At 43.1% G+C, this 24201-nt stretch overlaps 1 pseudogene; it reads right to left on the bottom strand.

Moving 5' to 3' along the window:
* Positions 1-23769: 23769 nt before the first annotated feature.
* Positions 23770-23901, bottom strand: LOC128325508 (uncharacterized; annotated as a pseudogene).
* Positions 23902-24201: the final 300 nt, after the last annotated feature.

Below are 24201 nucleotides of genomic sequence, written 5' to 3' on the forward strand. Positions count from 1 at the left end.
CAGAAACAGAGTGCAGCTCAGAAAAGGATACACTCAGCCAAAGAAACAATGCATCTTTTCTTGTTGGCTCAGCACAACTGACACACCTTTATGAATTACAAATTAGCATTTAGGAATCAACAGGTGGCAGAGGTTTGTTGCAGACCTCTTTGAATTCTTTATAGTGAATCGAGCAGAGAGTTATTTGTGCAAACCTAACTTCAACCGACCCCCATGTTTGTGGTGAAGCTCAAATATCAAGCAACTTATTTATTTCTCCAAAAGACCCAGACCTCCAAGCCCAGCATGTGATCAGGGCCAGCGATAGGTTTTTTGCTGCCTTAGACGAAGTATGTCTTTGTCCAAATACAATATTTGGACACAAATACACATCCTGTTAAAATTATATTCGGTACCATATAACAACAACAAACAGACAACAACATAGGATAGGATAGGATAGGATAGGATAGGATAGGATAGGATAGGATAGGATAGGATAGGATAGGATAGGATAGGATAGGATTTTAACGAAATGGGGGTGGGAGACCAAAATCATACTTTTAATTAGAATTCATTTTAATCTGTGTTGACTTTTAAATATTATTTTAAATTTTTTACACTGACAAGAGACGTACATGTCAGGCAGTATAAATATATGATAGACAGATAGACAGACAGACAGACAGACAGACAGACAGACAGATAGATAGATAGATAGATAGATAGATAGATAGATAGATAGACAGACAGATACTTGGCAGCTGGTGTTGACTGGGGTGTGAGGGAGGGAGCAATGGCAAGGAAGCAGATTATGCCTGTCAAAAATCATATGATGTCTCACTGCTACCACCCAGCAGCCACTGCCCAGCTCTGTGTGGAATCTTCCACCGCCATCCAATTTTTAATGACCCTTACTTCCCAGGAATCCCTTTGTGAAAATATGTCCCTGAGGACTGCACATATGTCCCTGAGGGCTGCATATTTTGGGATGTCACAGTAGGCTTCCAGTTCCTGCAGAAGGGGAGGTCATCAAAAATTGCCCTTTCTTGGTGCAACAGTGCAGTTTGTTTAGAAGTGCTGTTAACTGAGAAATGAACACTTGATAATTTTGATTTCCTTTTCTATACCGTTTCCAGCTCTTTAATGTCAAGTCTGAGGTGGGTTGACCAAAACCATGCACAGTGTTCCAAATGCAGCTTTCCAGTAGATAGAAAAGCATTTTTAGACTATCAGGATTTTCAGTCATCTTTCTAATAATCTTTGGCATTGAATTTCCCATTGTCATTGCCACTACACATTGGTTGACCTTTTCATGGTCCTGTCCTCCTGCATATGCGAAATAAGTCCTACCCATTGAAAGTTCACTGCCAACTCCACACTTGGGCCAAAGTCACCTCTAAAGGTTATAGACTTTTCCAGCTCTTGAAGAAATATATGCACAGGAAATGTTATTGCAATCAGAGCAAACCATGTTTGGGTTCTTTCATAGCCCTTACCTGACACTTCAACCAGAGGAAGCTAGCTCTATAATCTGTAAAGGAATTCCAGGATGGGTAGCAGAGTGAATCAGAATATCTCCTGGGTAGTATAACTCCTCCTTCTCTGCAGCTGGCCTTGATGAAACCCAATAATTCCATCTAATTATTGTGGAAGCAATAGTTTCCTTGCTGTGTAATCTTTGTAAGAGCAAGTACTGCAATGAAAAACCTGAAGTTTTACCCTGCCGCTATAATTTAATGTGCTAAGAGGACAATCATGGCAATAAAAGAGTTGTAATGATGAGTTCTTCCTTTACCCTTGTGTCTCTTTGCAGATAATGGGGTTTTAAGAACTCTAGTTTTTCTGTTACTGTTTCTTGGAAATTTGTCCAGCAGGCTGCTTTTGTTCAAGGCTCCACTCAACTGGAGGAAATCTATCAAAAGAAAGAGCAATATGGTTTCACACAAGAAATTACATTATACTTCACAGAAAATACTAAAGTACCATTCAGGTTCAGCTTTCAGGGCATGAATGTATACTTGAAAATAAGATAAAGACCTGATGTATTTCACAGGTTTATTTTAAGAACAAACATCTCATGGATGCCCTTTGCATATTCTATATATTGCAAAAGTGTATCTAACCACCATACCTGAATATCTGCAGAATGTTTAAGTACAATAAAATATCCAGTAGGGGTAATGGAAGATTTCACAAGGGATGAGAAAATTCAATTGTTTTTCAGCATGTCCCACTAGAGCAATTTCTCAGCTACTAAAGGGGACAGGGGAAACAGGGGATTCAAGTTTACACCACAGTACTTTATTCCTAAGTACTTTGATATAGAATGGTTAGAGGTATCCAATGTAACTCCATCTACTGTATGAAGCTAAGCATGTCTGAGGCTTCTGGCTACCTGGATGGATTAGTAACTTTGTCTACACCAACCTGGGCTCCTTGGAGCGAAGAGGAGAGCTGGTCTTGAGCTCCTCCCTGGAGAGGAGAGCTGGTCTTGTGGTAGCAAGCATGACTCGTCCCCTTAGATAAGCAGGGTCCACCTTGGTTGCATATGAATGGGAGACTAGAAGTGTGAGCACTGTAAGATATTCCCCTTAGGGGATGGGGCCACTCTGGGAAGAGCAGAAGGTTCCAAGTTCCGTCCCTGGCATCTCCAAGATAGGGCTGAGAGAGATTCCTGCCTGAAACCTTGGAGATGCCATTGCCAGTCTGTGAAGACGATACTGAGCTAGAGGGACCAATGGTCTGACTCAGTATATGGCAGCTTCCTATGTTCCTATGGAGGAAGGCCAAGACACCTATGTAATAAAGTATGTAGCAATACATACACAACACCTACCCATGGGGGATAGCGTGTCTCTCCTCCACCAGCAATAATGAATGACAAGCGTTCTTTTTTCCAATTCCACTGACTAGCCATGTTGTTGTTTCATAGGAAGAAGAAGAAGAAGAAGAAGAAGAAGAAGAAGAAGAAGAAGAAGAAGAAGAAACCCTGAAATATATTACATAGAAATGGTGGGTGGGTGGGGGACAGGGACCTCTGTCTTTACACTAGAGTTGGGGTGGGTTCAAAGTATATTGTGGTCCATTGGTAGAACCAACTAGTGCATGCCGGATACTGGTATTATTGACAAGAGTGAATTTTCATCTGATCTAGTAAGAAAAGGAAGAGCACATTCTCAGGATCATCTAAGAGTAGAGACCCTGCAGTTGCTCGAGGAGGACAAAAACCAACAACAACAACACACCCTGCTACAGTCAGCTGTAGAGCTTATTGATGGACTGGGTCTCATGATCAGTGAGACCCGGTTTGGGGCAGTGAGTGGGAAGAGTGGGCTAAGCCCCTGGTGGCGCAGTGGTAAAACTGCTGCCCTGTAACCAGAAGGTTACAAGTTTGATCCTGACCAGGGGCTCAAGGTTGACTCAGCCTTCCATCCTTCCAAGGTCAGTAAAATGAGTACCCAGAATGTTGGGGGCAATATGCTAAATCATTGTAAACCACTTTGAGAGCTTTGGCTATAGAGTGGTATATAAATGTAAGTGCTATTGCTATTGCTAAGCCCATTCTCCCCACTCACGAGTGGGCAGGGAGCCCTGGGTGGCCGGATCGGCCGCCCACACAATGGCTGGCTCAGTGACGGAGCCAGCAGGGGGGTGGGGGGAGGGGGGCCACGCGCCCCCCGCGCGCCCCAGTATGCCCTGCGCAAGCATGGGGAGACCCCTGGAGCCAGGAGGAGGCTTTTCGCCTCCCGGCCGGGGGTCTACTTATGAGTAGGCATGGCACGAAGGCACACCGTGGCTACTCACGATCCTAAAAAGCAGGTTTGCTGGAGCACTCGCTCCGCAAACCTGCTTTTTAGCAGGGGTTCTCGAGCGGGTTATCGGCGCAAGAACCACCGGGCTCGGCTGTGAGCCAGGCTCAGTGGTTCTTTCAGTCAACAAAAATTGGGCTAGCCTCTGCCCCTGTGTACTATTAGTAGTAGTAGTAGACAGCGAAGGACATTCCCTCAGACAAGATCCTTTGTTCTGACCAAAAAAAACCCCTTATCTCTTTTCTTTTCTTCAGTTATTTATTATTTACAACAATACATTATATAGTTTATACAAATATAGAAATGTTTTTAGCAGGTCAGTATAAAAATAATAATCAAAATTATATCAACCCATGAATGGATTTCAATACACGTTTAATCTTTAGTATCTTTCATCATTACAAATATTTTCAGTACTAATCCTTCAATATCATTCCAAGTTTAAACTTCAGCAACCAATATAAAATGTGTTTCTATCACTTTTCTCACAATAGAGAAAAAAATTGTTAATGTCCAATACATCCAAATTTCTGACTATTCCTTCTCTGTATCTTTAACTTTAAGAATAATTGACCAGCTTGTATGTTTCCAAAGTTTGACTGATGATATCCTTCCATAACTGGGCTATTTAACTGTAGCAGCCTTAACAAGTTAAAAATAAATTCAGCCTCTCATTTGATTTCAGATTCCTTCAAACATCTTAAAACTACTACTACAGAATATACATGTCCAATAATCTTTTTAATATTTGAAAACTTTATAAAAATATAGAAAACATTAATGCAAGGATAATGCCAGAATATATGCATCAACTTATCTCTGAAAGGTAGCTTTACATTACCAGCCATTAGATGAAGCAGCGTAACCCTGAGATATGTGCCAGCTGGAACTGACCCATGGTAATAAACCTAGATATCTGCTTCTCAGAAGGTTGAAGAATCAATGCTTTCAGCCTCCCATTTCAGTAATGGAGATCTCAGTGGGTTTACTTGTGTCTGTGCTGGAATTGGTGACCCAGAAGTTCTGATCATATGCTGCTATTATGGTGGGATTTCTTTACCCCCCTGCAATCCACCCCTCATATGGTCATGTGAGAGGCCCTACTGATTGACATCCAGACTAATGCTACGCTAGTGCAAGAATACTGTGCTAGCTGGTCTCGCTAAGTCAGGAGCTTGCATTTCAGTCTCATTTTGCACTGCAGCACCAGAGTGTGCTTGTGCAATTTGTGGTGGGCTTCCTAGTTAGAATCCTCTTCTTCGGTCTATATAAGTTTGTACGGAGGATGCAAAGCTATGCAAAGCTATTCTTGTTGCACAAGAGCAACAATTCTACAAGAAGACTGAGATAACAAGTGATTGTGCAACTTTGAGCATCCACCAATGAAGACTGCTCTTTAGCTACAAATGGGACCAGGCCTTCCTAAGAAAATAAGAAATAAATTAAATATGTAATTGCATTAAATCAGTTAAACAAATAGGAAGGAAAAGTCCCATGGAAACTGCTGAGTTGGCAAATGATCAGACATTAATTACTGCTGACTATTTAATCCCGGTTTTATTTTGGTTTTTCCATTGCTTCTCTTATGTCTGAATTATAAGTCTAGGCTCTTGCTGGTTGATGAAGGGATTGCAGATTGCAGATCACATGATAAGGTTTCCTTGCTCCAGGCTTCTCAATACGGGGAGTGCCAAACTGGCTTCTCTTGTCTTGGACCCCTCTTGGAAGGAAAAGTCCCATGGAAACTGCTGAGTTGGCAAATGAGCAGACAATAAAATGTTTCAGCAAACAGGATTGTTCAGCCAATCACATATATTAGAATGACATAAAGTAATCTGGGACAGGGACAGCAGCTTGGATATCATTTCACTTACAACTTTTCTCTGATTGATTAACTTTCCACTGTGAGGGCTGGGCCATGCACACAGAGACCAGTTGGCATATTGGTAAAGAGAGGCACAGTTCTAAAGAGCAGTTTATTCCCCTCCCCATTTCCTTTGCTGTTTCTAGACACAGCAGAAGGGCCTGACTCCAGTGAATGGAATTCAAGGTAAGTAGGCCTAGGCTAGTAGGTCTTTATTTTCAAATTTGTGTTCCAGTTAGGGTTGGCAACTCCTATTGAAGCTATTCTTGGAGGACACACACACACACACACACACACACACACACACACTGTTTTTCACAGTATTATCCCAGGGGAAGTGCCTGCCTGATTCCTGTAACAGGAAGCCCAGTAGATAAATTATTCAAGGTATTAGTCCACTAGTCCACTCAGGTTTTTATTTTCGAATTGTACTCAAACTGGTGTTCAATATGGTATTTATTTATATTACATTTCTGAGTGTTAGGAATACTTCATAAATTCCATGAACCATGATAAAATTACAATCATGGTTAGTTGGGGCTGTCGAATTAAGCAATATCGGTTGGCTACCTACTGAGTTCATGCAGATGTTATACTACCACCCTTTGAATTTTATGGGGTTTTCAATGGCATACAGTGGTTATCCAAAAGTATGTGTGTGGACAGGGGGCAACAAAAGGTATGTGTGTAGTAGTGGTGTGGAAAAAAACCCCAATTGGCCCCACCAACTTCAAAATTTACCAGTCACCGATGATGATGATGATGATGATGATGATGATGATGATGATGATGATACAATTTTATTTGTTAGCCACCCATAACAAATTGTTCTCTGAGTGGCTCGCAACACAGCATTTAAAAATCCAGTTAAAAACACACAAAAGCACCTCAAAGCAACACACACAAAGAATACAAAATATGGTATAAAACAATTTTAAAACTTAGGTTGTTTTAAAGTCAGTTTTTAAAATCAAATTAAAAAGGCCTGAGTGAACAGAAAGGTCTTTACCTAGCATCTGAAATAACAAAGTGATGAAGCCAGATGAACCTCACTGGGGAAGCTGTTCCATAAATGGGATGCAACCGAAAAGGCCCTCTTCCTAATTGTCATCCACCTCACCTTGTTTGGCAGGGGCACTCAGAGTACAGCCTCCAAAGAAGATCTTAAGGTCTGAGTCAGGATACATTGGGAAAGGTGCTCTCTCAGGTATCCTGGTCCCAAACCATTTAGAGCTTTAAAGATTCAAACCAACACTTTGAATTGGGCCTGGAAATGGACTGGGAATCAGTGCAGGAGATAAAGCACTGGCATGATATATTCAAAGTGCCCAGGCCTAGTTAATAATCTTGCAGCCCTATTTTGTACCAACTGCAGTTTCTGGACTATTTTCAAAGGCAGACCCACAAACAATGCATTGTAATTATCTAAGTGAGAGGTTATCAGAGAATGAGTAGCTGTAGCCAAGCTATCTCTATTCAGGCAAGATCGCAGCTGGCATATCAGCTGAAGCTGATAAAAGGCGCTATGAACCACAGAGGCCACTTGAGCTGCTAGTGCTGGATCGATTAACACCCCTAGACAGTGGATCTGGTCCTTCAGGGGAATGCAACCTCATCTAGAACAGGCTGAACATCATTCACCTGGGCAGAGGAACCACCAACCAGAAGTACTTCTGTCTTGTCTGGATTGAGTCTCAGCTTTTTCACCCTCATCCAGTCCATTACTGCATCCAGGCACAGATTCAGGACAGTCACTCTCTCACCTGTGTCTGATCAAAAAGAGAGATAAAACAGAGTGTCACCCACATATTGATGACACCTCATGCCAAATCTCCGGTTGACCACTCCCAGTGGTTTCATGTAGATGTTAAACAGCATAGAAGAAAGAATGGAAACCTCTGGAACACCAAAGCACAACTCCAAGGGGTTGAGTAGTAATGCCCAGCACCACCTTTTGGAAACAAGCCTCAAAGTAGGAGTGGAACCATCTCCAAGCAGTGCCTCCCACACCAAACTTGTCTACTCTATCCAAAAGGATACTATGGCCAATGGTATTGAAAGCTGCTGAGAGGTCCAAGAGAATTAACTTGGTTGCACTCCCCTATCTCTCTCTGCACAGGTCATCCCTCAAGGCAACCCAAGCAGCTTCTGTTCCAAAGCCAGGCCTGAAGTCTTATTGAAATGGATCTAGATAATCCATTTCCTCCAAGAGTATCTGAAGCTGGTCAGCCACCACATGCTCAAGCACCTTGTCCAGGAAGGGAATATTATCCACAAGCCTATAGTTGTTAACATCTTCTGGGTCCAGACTAGCTTTCTTTAGACTCCTTGAATAATAGGTTGAATAATTGTTTCCTTCAATGGAGCTGGGACCATTCCCTCTCTCAATGAAACATTTAGAAAATGCTGGACCCACTGGCAATCCACTCAGCTACTTAACCTTCATAGCCAGGTGAATCATTGTTCATTGTGTTAGTGCAGAATTAGTCTGGATGTCATCCACTATCCACTTATTGAAGCTGATCTGTGAACAGTAAAAAGAAAGCATACTAAGGACTAGAGATACCTGCAAATAGCTATAAGTCACACAGTAACACATTTCAAAAATGATGACCACAATCTAGTTCCCAAAAACTTTATGAAGTTCTTCTCATGATCAAGTGATAAGGGCTACCCTCTTTTGCAGGGAGGAAGCCCGAAAGCACTTACCTCCCCGCAGACAATCCTCCCTTGGTCCCTGGGTGGGTGGATCGCCCACCCAGACAAGCAGCAGCTGGCTCTCCTGCCATCTGCCTGTGCCTCGTGCAGCAGCTCCACCACAGAGCCCCAGTAATGCATTGTGTGAGTTTGCAGTGCATTCTGGAATCCCCCCTCCCTCCCCCTGAGTATGTACGACGTGGCTGCAAGCAGCCACAGTGGACACACGATCCCAAAAATGAGGTTAACGGAGTGCTGGCTCTGATAACCTCATTTAAGAGGGTTGCTATTTAGGCAGGTTTGCCACCGTGGAGCCACCAGGTTTGCCCTCGAGCCTGTTGGTTCTTATGAGTGAACAACACCAGGCTGGGCTCCCTTAGCCCAGTTTTGCTCATTTGTGAGAGTAGCCTCATATATGTGAAAGCGTTTGTGGTGACTGGGCATAATCTGTACTCTGAACCACTTTTCCTTTGCTGACCTTACAAGCCTCCTTGCAGTCTGGATGAGGTTGGCAGGACTGCTGAATCAGAAGGGAGAGAAATATTATGGGCATAAGTCTGGCAATTCAAGAGGAAACTATATTTGTATTTTAAAATGAAATTATATCAATTTCTTGTTTAAAATGTACTTTAAATATTAATAATTAAACTACAAAATACAGTCTTTATTCCATGAATGTTTCTGATCTATCTTTTCTTTTTTAACCAATTCTAGAGGGACCCAAGAATCAAATATGTAAACGAGAGACACTTTTGATATATTACTTTAGGGTTGTTTTTTAACACAATAAGATAGCTTATGGGTCTGTTTTTCTGTTCTATTTGTTTAGTTGTGTTTAGAGCTAGCTCTTGTTTTGATTGCCCTTAGGGAATGAACTCTGGGATCTGTTCACATAATATTCTGAATAAAATTAGCTTGTTCTTTTGCCATTTTGTGGTGGAATGATGAAGCATAAAATTTTGTGACAAAATGAATTTAAATTTGAGCAACTTTATAATAGGAAATGTCAATGCTGGGATTTTTAAAGACACTGCTTTTTTTTTTTTAAAGATACTTATTATCATCCATCAAACCTCATTCTCCCAACAGTGGAATCTATTTCTCCCCCCACCACACACCTTTTTCTAGAGGACAAGTTAAGGAGAGGGAACATGAAAAGTAAGGATAGGAAGATTTCTATACACATACAGACTCCAGGGCATATAGAACACCTAACAAAATGCAAGAAGTAACTATCAGAGCTACCAAAAGACAAGGAAAAGAAGTACAGGTAAGAGCAAACGGTAGGTAATATATACAAACAGCAAGTATAAGTGCAGAAGCTCACATTAATTATGCTGTATTAAACAGATTTATTTTTTACCTTTCTGCTAACCATTTCTCTTGCTTCTTCTTACAAAGGTTGCTGGGAGGTGAGAGGTCAAACCCACTGGCATCCACTCAGCTACTTAACCTTCATAGCCAGGTGAATCTCTGTTCATTGTATTAGTGCAGAATTAGTCTGGATGTCAACCACATCCAGACTAATTCTGGATGGGGCCATTTTAAAGGGATACAATTCTGTCCAGGTAAATTAGGACCAAACTGAGGAATAAGTTCTTAGTATGAAATGGTTGTATCAGAGGCTGACCTCAAGGCTATTTTGAATATTGTTTCCCCCACCTATCCTATGCTGTTAGACCATCAACTGGAGCCCATCCTCATTTGCATGATAACTAGGAGAGAACCACACAGCAATCTTCTTCCCTTCCAGTACAGATCAGGTTCTGAATGGCTATCTTAACTACAATAGCCTATAGGTTGGATTAAAAAAAAGAAAGATTATGACTGTATCCCATTGAAATTAATGAAACTTCAGGCCGTACCAACTAACTTGTCCTCTTGATTTCAGTGGTGCATAGTCATTATGAATGTTTTTTAGACAACACCCAGTATTTATGGTTTGTGATTCACTGAAACTATACTCATGATCCCTGTAAAGTAGACTAAGCTCCCTTAGCCTGCTTTCCAGGGATTGTAGGAACCACCCAGTTCCCAAGGCAGCTAGCCCGCCTAATTACCCCTCCCCTTAGACATTGTTAATGGAGCAAGCGCTCCGTTAACCTCATCTTTTTGCTCGTGTGTTGCCACGGTGCGTGGTAACACACGAGTAGACCCCTGACCGGGAGACTGCAAGCAGCTTCCCAGGTTTGGGGGTCTCTCGAGGATGCCCCACGCACTCGCACGGGGCATCCTGGAACTTCCAGAGGCCATGAGGCCCCTGATCCCCACAGCCCCCGCCGGCTCTGTGATAGACTCAGCAGTCATGTGGGCAGCTGATCTGGCCACCCAGGGCTGCCGATTGATCATCTGTGGGATCCACTCCGGAGAACCCACTCCGGCGCTTCACACCAATTGTGTGACGCGCCTCACTGTAATATATAATGATGGAAATGAACATGTTAGCTCAGGACATGCCAGGTATTTTATTATTTTTCCTCATTTGTAATGCCAAATAACAACTGAATACTAGGCCAATCAGAGTACAAAAAGAAGCAGATGTAGGTGTCTAGTATTGGGTGCTTGAATATGTATATGTAGAAAACAAAGTGATTTGTAGATATGTAGATATCTATGATATTATATGTAGAAAACAAAGTGAAAACAAAGTGTTTTATATATATATAAATCACTTTGTTTATATATATTCCTTTTAATTTTGAAGGAAATAAGTCATGTTGGATTGTGCAAGATTACTTCCCTTAGTCTATTCCAATAAAAATAAAAGGTATTGCTTAAAAATGCTCTTTGACACTTCAAAAGGCAATATATAGTATTAAAGAGCTACTTTGGTGCAGCTTTTACAACTCTCCAATTGATTTTACCCCATTGATTTTCGTACAGCAGAGACCCATCTTTTCATCCTGCCACTGCCTTTATGATTTTAGTTCTTTAGACAGACCACATGCAAAACCGGAAAGTGCAGGCAAATATACTTTTTTTTTTAAAGGTTTTGTTCTTGTTTCTCTTTCTTATCCTTTCTTGTTAAACAGACCTTGGCTTTTCAGGAGTGCTCTTCAAGCAGAAATTATAGGATTAACTCTCAACTTCATCACCAACATATCAATTTATAGGATTAAATATTTGTCATAAGAACTTCATTGTTTGCAAGGCTCTGGATAATTTTTGCTTGTTAAACAAAAACAAACAATACTTTGGTCTTCCGCATCCTTAGTTGTTGCCACATTAGATCTATGGTTTTAAAGAGGGAGGTAGAATTGCCAGTATGCTAAGCTAGGGATGGTTTGCACTGGGTCAGCTGTATCACACTCATATTCCAGGTTTTAGAAGTACAAAATCGATTTTGCAGTAATTCCCCTTGCATACTGCTAAAAATAAAAGAGTAAATGCATGCTCTTTTTCTGCAACAGAAAAAGGTGAAGGCTCTGATGGCCAGCGTGGTGTAGTGGTTAGAGTGCGGGACTAGGAACGGGGAGACCCGAGTTCAAATCCCCATTCAGCCATGATACTAGCTGGGTGACTCTGGGCCAGTCACTTCTCTCTCAGCCTAACCTACTTCACAGGGTTGTTGTGAAAGAGAAACTCAAGTACGTAGTACACCGCTCTGGGCTCCTTGGAGGAAGAGCGGGATACAAATGTAAAAATAATAATAATAATAATAATAATAATAAAATAATTCTGATATGAGTTACTTACTTTCACCTTGCAGATATAATAATTTCAGTGTAAAATAACAATGGCAAAGAATTAAGAATGGCTGATGCTCTGTGTATGGCATACCTGTAACAAGGAATAAATTATGAGGAAACTGATATTGTAATGATGTCTTATTTCTCCATGTTTGGACTGAAATCGGATTCAAAAAGCTGTTGCAAATAATAGGATTTTTCAGATTCTAAAACATACTGGCTGACATCCCGACTAACACAATGTTCACGCTGCTAATGTTGCACTGATGCTGGGGGAAGGGTGGTTTTCACCTATCTCTCCTTTGCTCTGAAGCTCACTCTGCCTGCCAAAAATACATCTATAGAATAGAAAGGCAAGAAAATCTCTTTACACACAAGTTGTGTGTGTTCAGATTAATGACTTGGTACACTTGTGTATCAAATTCAAGCCAGAAATAAACCTTTACAAGGTTCAGCTTAGCAATTTTTAAAATTTCATCTTAAATTAAAAAGCCTACTGAGTTGAAATTGCAGCAGCAAAGAGTACCAGCAAGACTCAGGTGAAGCTTCCACATAAGGCCATGTGAAGTGATGGTCTCAGGTAGCAAGTGCGCCATGGGATGCTGAATGCAGGCATCCATCCACCCCACCTTCACAGTGGGCATCACCCTACCTGCCTGCTGCTGCAGCCCTACATCCTTTTTGCTGCCATCCCTGGATCTCGTCTCCCATTATGAATATGAATATGGTGAATATTTATATACTGCTTTTCAACAAAAGTTCCCAAAGAAGTTTACATAGAAACAAACAAACGAATGAATGGCTCCCTGTTCCCAAAGGGCTAAAAATCTAAAAGACAAACACAAGCAACAGCCACTGGAGGGATGTGCTGGGGATGTATAGGACCGGTAGCGCTGTGCTGATGGATAGGGCTGGTGGTGCTGTGCTGTGGATGGATAGGGCCGGTTGCTCTCCACCTGCTAAATAAAGAGAATCATCACTTTAAAAAGGTACTGCTTTTGTTCAGTTAACAGGGGGAGAGCAACTGGCCTCACTGACCCTCCTGTCTGCCTCACTGACCCTATCCCCACTACTTGATTCACTACCCAACTTCCTGGGCTGATCACCACCCCTCCTCCCCTTCCTGGCCTCACACTCAGTGGCATGATCTGTCCTCTGGTGTTCACCCATTTTTGCTGTCTGGTCTGTGTCTCATCGCCTCTCATGCTACGCCACTGTTCTAGCTTGCTCTTTCTTGCTGCCCTGCTGTCTCTCCCCTCCACCACTAAGCTTATCTACTTTCTCTCCTCCAGTTTGGGAGGAGGAGGAAGGGAGAGGGAGGGAGGGAGGGAGGTAGCAGTGGCACAGCAATGTGGTGAGAGACAGACTTTCTGGAAAAATTGTTACCTGCTGCAGCTGACCAGAAGACAAAGAGCACCATCAAAGATGAGACCATTAAGGGGAAGAAGGATGGTGATCAGAGGGAGTAGAGTGGTGAAGCGGAGGGCCAGGCCAGTGAGGCAGAGGTGAGCTGGCATCAGCAATGAGCTCACCTAGTAGGTGGGCCAGTGAGGGGACAGGGTGGCACACTGCAACTTACCTGAACTGCTGAAAGGTAACAAGCTGCATCTGACAAGACTTCAGAAGTTTTGGACACCTTAGAATATACCAAGAGGCAGAATGATATGAAAACCTATCAGAATAATGTTTTCTTTAAGACACCACCACCAACAGCAACAACTGAATGTTGAGGGGAAGGAGTGTAATAATAATGGGGAGCACGGTATTCTTGGAGCATAGGCATGTGCATTTGTTTTTGGGATGAATGACCCATTTCAATTCATTCTAAAATTAATGTGCCCTGACATATATGGGTATGAAGCAGAATCCAGTTTTGAACCCCTCATGCATGTTGATTTATAAAAAATGAAAATGTATCTTACTTTTACCAGGAACTCTACAGGCAGCAACTTTCATTCTGAAGTGCTTAGATGCCCCAGGACTAGGGTTGAGACATTTATCAGAGAGAATTCCAGAATACAACTGTTGGGGATGGGGGACAACTTTTAAAATGCTAATTATTTTCCCAGGATTGGGATTAGGGTTCAGCAGTGGACCTTGTGGCTCACTTCCTCCTCAGTGCATCCAGCGTGACCCACTTGCGTCCCGCCCCTACTACACCCCTGAGCAAGAATTTTCACAGGGGATGCCAGAGCATCCTGGCACCCCCACTGGATCCGTCTCTACTACATAGTAATACTGTAATTTTCTTTGTCTTAATTTTCTTTGTCTTTTCTTTGTTCTGTAAGCGCAAAAATATTTACAAATTAGGGGAAGAAACCTAAAGCAAAGCAAGTGACAATGCTTCTGGCTGCTATTAATTCCACTGGAAAGAATGCCATCTGCTATTTTTTCGTCCAATATATGCCATCTTATCTAAGAAGAGAACTTTTAAAGATAGTGGTCCTTTAGCAATACACCTGAAAAACAATGTGTCTGTAAAATTTTCATGAGTAATATTAGGTGTGCGTCATTCCATCTTGTAGCCCTTGATGAGCGGTGCTGGGTATATTCAATGATGCACTTAACGGATGTGGCTTGGCCTCAGAAGTGGTGGGGGAGGTGTTGGTTTTCATCCTGGCCCTTCTCCACCTGTCAGTGGGAAAGTTTGGCCTGCTCCTCCCCAGGAGCCTTTAGGACTAGGCAGCTCCTGCCTCAACTGAATTCCTCATCTTCGGATGCTTGGTTCTTAAATAAGGCCCTGCATTCAGGGCAATCCTACCTCGTTCCCTGGCCTCTCCCACCTGGGCCATGCTGCTAGCCCAGCTGCCCTGATGGCAGCCTCTGGAATGGCCTTCCCCTCTAGCCCTGCCCCCGCTTCTGGTGTCATCATGCCGGGCTGCAGTAAAGGGGCAAGGGCAGCCCTCAGCCTCAGAAGTGGTGGGGGAGGGGTTGGTTTTCACCCTGGCCCTTCTCCACCTCTCAGTGGCCACCACGTGATGGCATGCCATGCTAGCCCAACCCAAAGCGGCCACCTCCTGCTCTTCTTTGCTCTTCCCTCTCCTTCTTCGCTGCCACGCGGTCAGGTAAGTAGCATCAGAGCGGGGTCCTGACAGCATGTTGGTGATTTTTGACTACCATTCTAGGGGAAAAAAAGTTTCATGAAATGGCTATGGTACTGCACTGTGCTTTACATAAAAGAAAAATTGTGTTGCTGATTTTGATGGTGCAAATGTTGTTCTGGATGTCACATGGTCCAGTCATTCTGAACTTTTTAAAATAGCAGAAAAATCAAGTTTTCTTAAAAAAAAAATAATAATAATAACCTTGCAGGTCCATCATACAGTGAATCAAATTGAACCTTAAATTGAATTGTGTGTATCTTTTCTTTTTCCACCACCCTGGGAGGTTTTTTGTTTGTTTGTTTGGACTGAAGGGCAGTAGATGAGCTTTCAGAATAAATACATACACACACACACACACACACACACAAGCACACACAAACACACTTCCATTTCCCCAGTAAACAAGAACAGAACCATTTCAGGTATGTTCAACTGGTTACTCACTCTTTAGTTCCCTGAGTTCAGTTATAACTAAGCTCAGATTTGAACTGAACCAGAAAATGTCATGTTTTCATTCCTTGCTCTCAAGAAACAATAATTAACTGCAACATGACTTGTAGAAAACATGGCTCTATCGTACTTTTATTGATACATTTGGCAATTCAACCTGCAGCCATGTGAAACTGTGTTTAGCTCACTCCCTGAACAGACAAGATTAATAAAATTTAAACTCGTATACCAGCATTGGCAGATGGTCTTCCTTCCCGTTTTGAAAAGCATCCAATGATTCTACAGTCTTTCTTGCTAACTTGTTCCTCACAAACAACTTGCTATACTACACACTTACTGTTGCAAAACATAAGCCTCTTCTCTGGTTCGCTAGCCATAGTTGTGCTAGCCATAGTGTTTAGCTAATTTCTAACAACTGTACTAACTTGCTATACAACTTATTTTTGCAAAAGTAATGGCCAACATCCAGGCTAACTTTCTGCAAGTCTACCAGGTTTTTCTGTTGTACAAGGGGGAAAGGTGTGATTTTGGGCCACCTCTTCTTCCTTCTGTGCCTCCCAAAACTGTGTCCCTGAGACAAACTACACGAGGTCATTCACATGATTGGGAGGACAGGGTGGTGGGCAGTGGGGAAGGGTTGTTAAATTCACCTTCTCCCCAGATGACTGATCCCAAGGGAGCATAGACTGCACTCCCAGATAATCCGCGCTGCCTGCCTGCAGCGCAGAGTTCCAGAAGCCAGGACAATGCATCCTGGCCTCCAGAGATCCCACAATGCACTGTGCGACACATGCGATGCATTGGGGGATTCCCCTAAGAGAAGGGTGCTCTAGGCACCCTTCTCTGTATCCACTGGGACTAAACATAGCCCGAGTGAATACAAATTATACGAGTGAATACACAAATTAGTAGCCCGGGTTAAGGGAGTGCTTCTTCTCTCTCTTAACCTTGGCTAGCAGCTGGGCTAAAAAGCCAGGCTAGGCAGCACTGGCCCATTAGGATCAGGCCTGATCCCTACATTTCTCATGTGCAGCCTAACCCAGGCTGGGCATCCCTAGCAGGGTTAGGCTGCAAGTGAGAACAGCACTCAACATATGTTAATTTAGAAATAAACTTTAGAAAACTTCCACAGTCATGTAGAAAATAGGCAGAGTGGAACATGAGGCAAAGTCAAAGAGAACAATAACTAAACTGAACAGGGGATTTCCACTCATTTCTAGTGGAAAGAAAAAGAAAGACTTTCTCGTAAAACTGATGTTTTAGCTAGTTAACAGTTGAGAACTTCCACTACATCCTTGTGATAATATGTCAAAATGCTGGTCAGCAGAAATCATTTTTCAGGCTTCTTGCTTAAGGACATGCTCTTCATATTTTATTTGCTAATGATTTTTCTTTTCATTAATTATTTCCTGTGAATTTGCATATTTAACTTTACTGGCTGACATTCTGACTACAGAAATGTGAGCAGCATGTGGGAAGCACCAGTGCAGCTGAGGGGTTCAACTAATACATGAGGGCAAATTTTGACCATGTCCCCTTCCCCCAGAAGCACTGTATGCCACCCAAACATATGCCCCTGAAGGTCATGCAGCCTTCAAGGTCATATATAATAAGAGCCCCTGGTGGCGCAGTGGTAAAACTGCTGCCCTGTAACCAGAAGGTTGCAAGTTCAATTCTGACCAGGGGCTCAAGGTTGACTCAGCCTTCCATCCTTCCGAGGTCGGTAAAATGAGTACCCAGAATGTTGGGGGCAATATGCTGAAATCATTGTAAACCGCTTAGAGAGCTCCGGCTATAGAGCGGTATATAAATGTAAGTGCTATTGCTATTGCTATTGCTATATATATCCACATTTCACAGAGCACTTCCAGGAGATGGGGAGGTCATCGAGAATCACCACTACCCTGGCAAGCAAAACACCTGTGCTTAAAAAATAGGAACATATCTGCTATGTGCATGCTTCCTTTGGCTGCACACATGCATCGTTAATCAAGACGTCAGTTACTGTCTGTATGGTTTTCTGCATGTATATCCTGTCATAAGGAAAAAATCTGGCTAGACCAGAAATGCTAGAACATGAGAATGTGCCATCATTTACAATAGAGGTTCCCAAACTCTCATCCACAAGCTGCATCCCAAGTGGTCTGCAGGACCAAACAGCCCTGAAGGGAAAAAAATGTTGCTTGTCCAGTCACTCTTCTCCCTCTAAGCAGCAGCATAGGTTATGCACATCTCCTTTCTGCATTTCTGTGATGTAATGGGGTGGTGGATGAGAATTAGCTTGCTAGCCTGGGCACTCAACTGCAAGTGCAAGACTCTATACACCATTACGTATAGCCAGCACAATGCGGCTGGACATGGTAGTGGAAAGCATGACAGCACTCCATGCCTACCTTCCCTGTGTCTCTTTGGAGAAGAAAGTGAGGAAGCAAGACATGTGGTGTGTCCTTTTGGTTGCCCAGTTCCCCAGTGCACCTTGGCAGAGGGACAACCCATCAAGAATGTTTCTCACCTTACTTCCCTACCTTTGAGCAGGGAAGGGAGGGTACACATACATGCATACATCCTCTATTATGATCAAAGAAAAGAAAAAGAAACATAGCATACAAGGGAAGGGATGGTAATCCTGGGCTGATGCTTGGCCAAGGCACACAACTGTCTATCTCAGCTTCCTTGCTCTCCTCTAAAGCAGGGAAAGGAGGTGACGAGATGACTCTGCTGAGGAAACTGGAGTGTGTCAACAGAGAGGCAGGTGAACTGACACACTGCACAGCTCTGGAGGAAATACAGAAGTGGTCATTGGTAGCTACTGCTTGGACAAGTAGCACCCAAGTACCCTACTTTCCCTACTCCAAGGAAGGGAATAAAGGCATGGAGCATGTTCTTTTGGGTGCTGCTTTGCCAAAGAGCCCTTAAAACCTATCTGTCTGGCTTGGCCTTCCAGGATTTTAATGGTTTTAAAACATTTAAAACAATGTTTTAATTGCTAATGGGTTTATGCTGTTTTTAAATTGTTCTGTAATGATTGTTTTTAAAATGATTGATTTGTGGGTTATTTTGGTTGTTGTGCACTGCTAAGAACCGTTTGGATGGGGCAGTATATCAATCAATCAATCAATCAATCAATCAATCAAGTGCCCCGGCATGCCTCAGCATTGTGGCAGTCAGACAGGCAAACTCAATGCCTCCTTTCCTTGCATTCAGAGCATTATAATCAAGCACTAAGCCAGTAAGAACTTAAATGACTTATTTCTCAGTTGCAATTTATCCCACAATAATTGGATTTTACTAAATAAAATTTAGTTGAATGTGTGAAGTATTCCCTGTCATCATAATTAAGTGATACTGAAGCCAAACTTTACCTTAATTAGTTCAAACTACAGCAGGATAGCATAATAATTTACATATCAAGCAGATCACTGATGTACTAAAAATACTCATGTAATAATTCCACAGTAACTGAGCAAAAAGAAAAGAAATGAAATGACTTAGTTTGCTGGAATCAGAGCAGCCGCTTTTCTGTCTCCTGCCTGGACAAAATAAGAAGTATCAACAAGAACAATGAAAAATTAAACTAGATGAAAAGCAACTCCTTGGCCCTTGAAAGGTTGCCTTAGAATTCTTTCCTGCGCACTTCAGTACCGGAACACAAATTCCCAGCAGCTCACAGCAGATACTATTCACAGTACAATTTAGTTTGTGAATGTGCAAGATATTAATAGAATTTTGCCAATACTGGTATCTCTGTACTTCTTCATAAAAGTTAATCGAGGTTCGCTTAGACACAGATTACCTTACATCCCGAAAAGCTAGGAGATGTGAGTTGCATCAATTCCTTCAGTAATGAACAAAATATCACATTATTAAGGATGTGCTCAACCCCTAGCAACTAAAATGGGGTTGAAATGGGTGCGCAGCGAGTTACCAGATTCCCCTTTACAAACATCCCAAACTGGGTCAAACGGGGTCAACCTGGTTCAAGAGCACAAACCAAACCACCAGCCAGTTCTAACAGTCCGGTTCACAGACCGGTGGTTCAGTTTGAATTCAGTTCAAATTCAATCCGAATGGCTTGGAATAGTTCCGTGCAAACCTCAACAACATTATTGGACTAGCACAGCATGTTTGCACAAGCACACTAGTCTGGATGTCAGCCACTATTTATTTATTACTGGTACATCTTGCCTTTCTTCCATCATGGCACTCAAAGCAGCATACATGGGATTCTGTGGAGGTCACCTGATCAGGTACTGACCAGACCTAGATCTGCTTAGGTTCAACAAGGTGGCTGTATCATGTGCCCCCAGACCACGACTGAGGGTGCTCCTATAGATTACAACTTTCACTGCTGTGCATAAAACAGAGGCGTAACTATAGGGGGGGCAGGGGGGGCACGTGCCCCGGGCGCCATCTTTTTTGGTCACATGGGGGGCGCTGCCATGACAAAAAAAATTTTTAATTTTTTTTTAAATTTTTTTGTTAATACAAATGTTTCCTGCTCAGTGCAGCAGCGCTGCAGCAGTCAAGGGAGTGCGTCGGTGCCCCCTCCCCCACGAGCGGTCCCTTCCGCGCCGCCCGTGCCCCCCCCCCATTGCTTTGCTGGCGCCTGGCGGCCAGTCAGTGGCCTGGCTTGGCGGCGGCGGGCGCTTGTGAGGAAAAACCTAAGTATAATGTAGTATGTTGGGGACACCATTTCAATGCTTTCCCCGGGCGCCGTTTTCCCTAGTTACGCCTCTGGCATAAAACACACCAGGAGTATGAGTATGAGACGTCACAGCTATTGTTTAAAGCAACAGTAACATTAGCAAATAAATTCTTCACTAATGAAATGCTAGCCTAGAGTACTGAGTTGTTATTCTGAGCAAACAAAACAAAGCAAAACCCCAAACCTTTTGCTTTGGTTTAGTAGTCACTGGGAATAATTTCCTTTTCGCAGTTGCCATAGGCAATATTATTATGGCTATCAAGCCAACCTTTTAACTATATAAATAATAGGATACAGGTGAAACTCGGAAAATTAGAATATCGTGCAAAAGTCCATTAATTTCAGTAATGCAAATTAAAAGGTGAAGCTGATATATGAGACAGACGCATTACATGCAAAGCGAGATAAGTCAAGCCTTAATTTGTTATAATTGTGATGATCATGGCGTACAGCTCATGAAAACCCCAAATCCACAATCTCAGAAAATTAGAATATTACATGGAACCAAGAAGACAAGGATTGAAGAATAGAACAATATCGGACCTCTGAAAAGTATACAGTGTACTGTGCTTGATTGGCCAGCAAACTCGCCTGACCTGACCCCATAGAGAATCTATGGGGCATTGCCAAGAGAAGGATGAGAGACATGAGACCAAACAATGCAGAATTGCTGAAGGCTGCTAATGAAGCATCCTGGTCTTCCATAATACCTCATCAGTGCCACAGGCTGATAGCATCCATGCCACACCGCATTGAGGCAGTAATTGCTGCAAAAGGGGCCCAAACCAAGTACTGAATACATATGCATGCTTATACTTTTCAGAGGTCTGATATTGTTCTATTCTACAATCCTTGTCTTCTTGGTTCCATGTAATATTCTAATTTTCTGAGATTGTGGATTTGGGGTTTTCATGAGCTGTACGCCATGATCATCACAATTATAACAAATTAAGGCTTGACTTATCTCGCTTTGCATGTAATGTGTCTGTCTCATATATCAGTTTCACCTTTTAATTTGCATTACTGAAATTAATGGACTTTTGCACGATATTCTAATTTTCCGAGTTTCACCTGTAGGTGTTGATATTACCCAAACTACTTAAGGTTGTATCCAGGCAGCTCATGTCTAGGAAATGTTCCTTTAAAATTGAACATTTCTCCACAGTTCTTTGATAATTCTGTTAGCCTGTCCATTTCTGGGAACTCTACTAATTATTTTGAACCTTTGCTAGACTAGGTAGGACCTAAAGGCCTCTTCTAAGACCAAGTGAGAGGCTTAAGTCCTTTGGCAAGATCCCCAAGATTTCAGTCAGAAATGGTAAGAGATTCCAGTGGGTAGTCCTGAGAATCCCTGGTGCCTTCCATTTAAATACAATCTGCTAGATAATTTAGTTTTGTATGTGGAATTAAGAGCACCTCTACCCTAAACGATGCCTATGCATTTTATAATGAACTTATAAATGGCATTGAACTTATAACTGGCATTGAACACTACATAACTTCAATGCCAGTGTGCTACTAAATTCTAATCCATCCCACTTGCCCCAAAGCTATGAACCTTTGGGGAATACTGAAAACCCATGCTTTAGAAATATGTCATATTAAAAATACAATACAATGTCAGTAAATCTGCTTATCTTACGAAAAGCTTCAAAGGCTGCCGGTTTTCAACTCAAGCCACGTGACATCATCAGACCTGTTTGTTTAAACCCCATTCTTGGTTTAAACCCAATCACATGTGAAGTGGAAAAAAGAAATATTTAGAGCAAAAGGATGTAGGTGGATGTTCTCTCTTATCATTGCAATGGGCAATGTTGTTATGAGACTCCAGAGAGCTACATATGGTGAGCCTATGCCTTATTCAGAATCAGAGTTAGACTATTGGTCCATCTAACTCCTGATCAACAGCAGCTCTCAAGGTTTTAGACAGGGACTTTCTCGGCCTTATGCGGAGATGCCAAAATTAAATCTGGAACAGTCTGAATGGAAATAATGTGCTTTACCACCGACTGAGCCACCTAATGGCGCAGCGGGGAAATGGCTTGATTAGCAAGCCAGAGGTTGCCGGTTCGAATCCCTGCTGGTATGTTTCTCAGACTAGGGGAAACACCCATATCAAGCAGCAGCAATATAGGAAGATGCTGAAAGGCGATGTAGCTATTCTCACGATCAGCCAAAATTGGGCTAGGAGAGCCTAGCCCAATTTTGGCTGATCGTGTAAACCACTGGGCTCACAGGCGAGCCCGGTGTCTTACAAGCAGCTAGCCTGCTTTCTAAGCCCTCCCTTTAGCCCAGGTTTGTGGAGCGAGCGCTCTGCAAACCTGGGCTTTCCGATCTTGAGTAGCCACAGAGCGGCTCCACACCGCGGCTACTCACGAGGAGACCACTGGAGGGGAGGTGAAAAGCCGCCTCCCAGCTCCGGGGGTCTCCCCAGTATGCCCTGCATGCTTGCACAGGGCATACTGGAGCTTCCGGGGGCCGCATGGCCCCCGAGTTCCCCAGCCACCGCAGGCTCTGTCATGGAGCTGGCAATCATGTGGGTGGCCAATCCGGCCACCCAGGGCTCCCTCCCTGATCGTGTGCGGGGAGAACAGGCTTAGCCCGCTCTCCTCGTGCACCCTGCTAAACCGGGTCTCGCTGATCATGAGACCCGGCTCATCATCTCATACTGCATGGGAGATGGCAATGGTAAACCCCTCCTGTATTTTACCAAAGACAACCACAGGGCTCTGTGGTCACCAGGAGGAGACACTGACTCAATGGCACACTTTACCTTTACCTTTAACACTGAGCTATGACTTTCCATCTGCAGGAGAACTGCAGCCAGAAGGATGACTCAGCCAGAGGTGTAACTATAGGGGGGGCGGGGGGGGGCACGTGCCCCGGGCGCCATCTTTTCTGGTCATGTGGGGGGCACCGCCATGACCAAATTTTTTTTATTTTTATTTTTTAATTTTTTGTTAATACAAATGTTTCCTGCTCAGTGCAGCAGTGCTGCAGCAGTCAAGGGAGCGCGTCGGTGCCCCCTTCCCCACAAGCGGTCCCTTCTGCACCACCTGCGCCCCCCCCCATTGCTTTGCTGGTGCATGGCTGCCAGTCAGTGGCCTGGCTTGGCGGCGGCGGCGGGTGCTTGTGAGGAAAAACCTAAGGGGGGGCATGGTGGGGGGGCGCCATTTCAGTGCTTGCCCCGGGCGCCGTTTTCCCTAGTTACGCCTCTGGACTCAGCACCCAGCCCCATTGATGTATTGCTTTTGCTCTAAAATGTGTTCCTACTTTATACATGTTTGGGGCAGATCCTGGTTTGAGTCTGCCTCCATCACATGTAGTATCTGACGAGGAATGGTTTTCCCTCATATTACTGGCTCAAGGAAATTGCTTCGCTTTACAGTGTTGCCACTCTGCATTATGGGTGGCTATCAGATCTTTGCAAGAAGGAAGTACCAGGTGCAAAACAGGATACTGGACTAGACGGGTCTTGGACCTGATCCAGCAGGGCTGTTCTTATGTAGACTCAATATCTAGCACTTCCAGTTAAAAATATCTTAAGTTATTGTACCTCTACACACTACACTTGATCTTAGCCAAGAGGCAGAGAAGCAATACTGTACCTCTGTTTGAAGCATGGAGAGCTATTGCCAGTTGGAGTAGAGATTATTTATTATTTGAAATGATTTAAATCCCTCCTTTCCATGTTAAAAACAGGTACAAGGCAGCTCACAATATAAAACAATAAAAACACAATGAGGCTCTTACTCCAAGCAGCTGGTGTTGTCTGGAGTGCTGGGAGAAGAGGGCTCCTGGCTGTTCCAGAAGAGGATAGCCCAACTTTTTTACCTGGTGTTTTACTGAGGTAAAATGAACCTGTGGTTCATTTTACCTCAGTATTGGATCATGTGAACAA

The sequence above is a fragment of the Hemicordylus capensis genome, chromosome 4 (genome assembly GCF_027244095.1).
Source record: "Hemicordylus capensis ecotype Gifberg chromosome 4, rHemCap1.1.pri, whole genome shotgun sequence".
In the NCBI taxonomy this organism is placed as follows: domain Eukaryota; kingdom Metazoa; phylum Chordata; class Lepidosauria; order Squamata; family Cordylidae; genus Hemicordylus; species Hemicordylus capensis.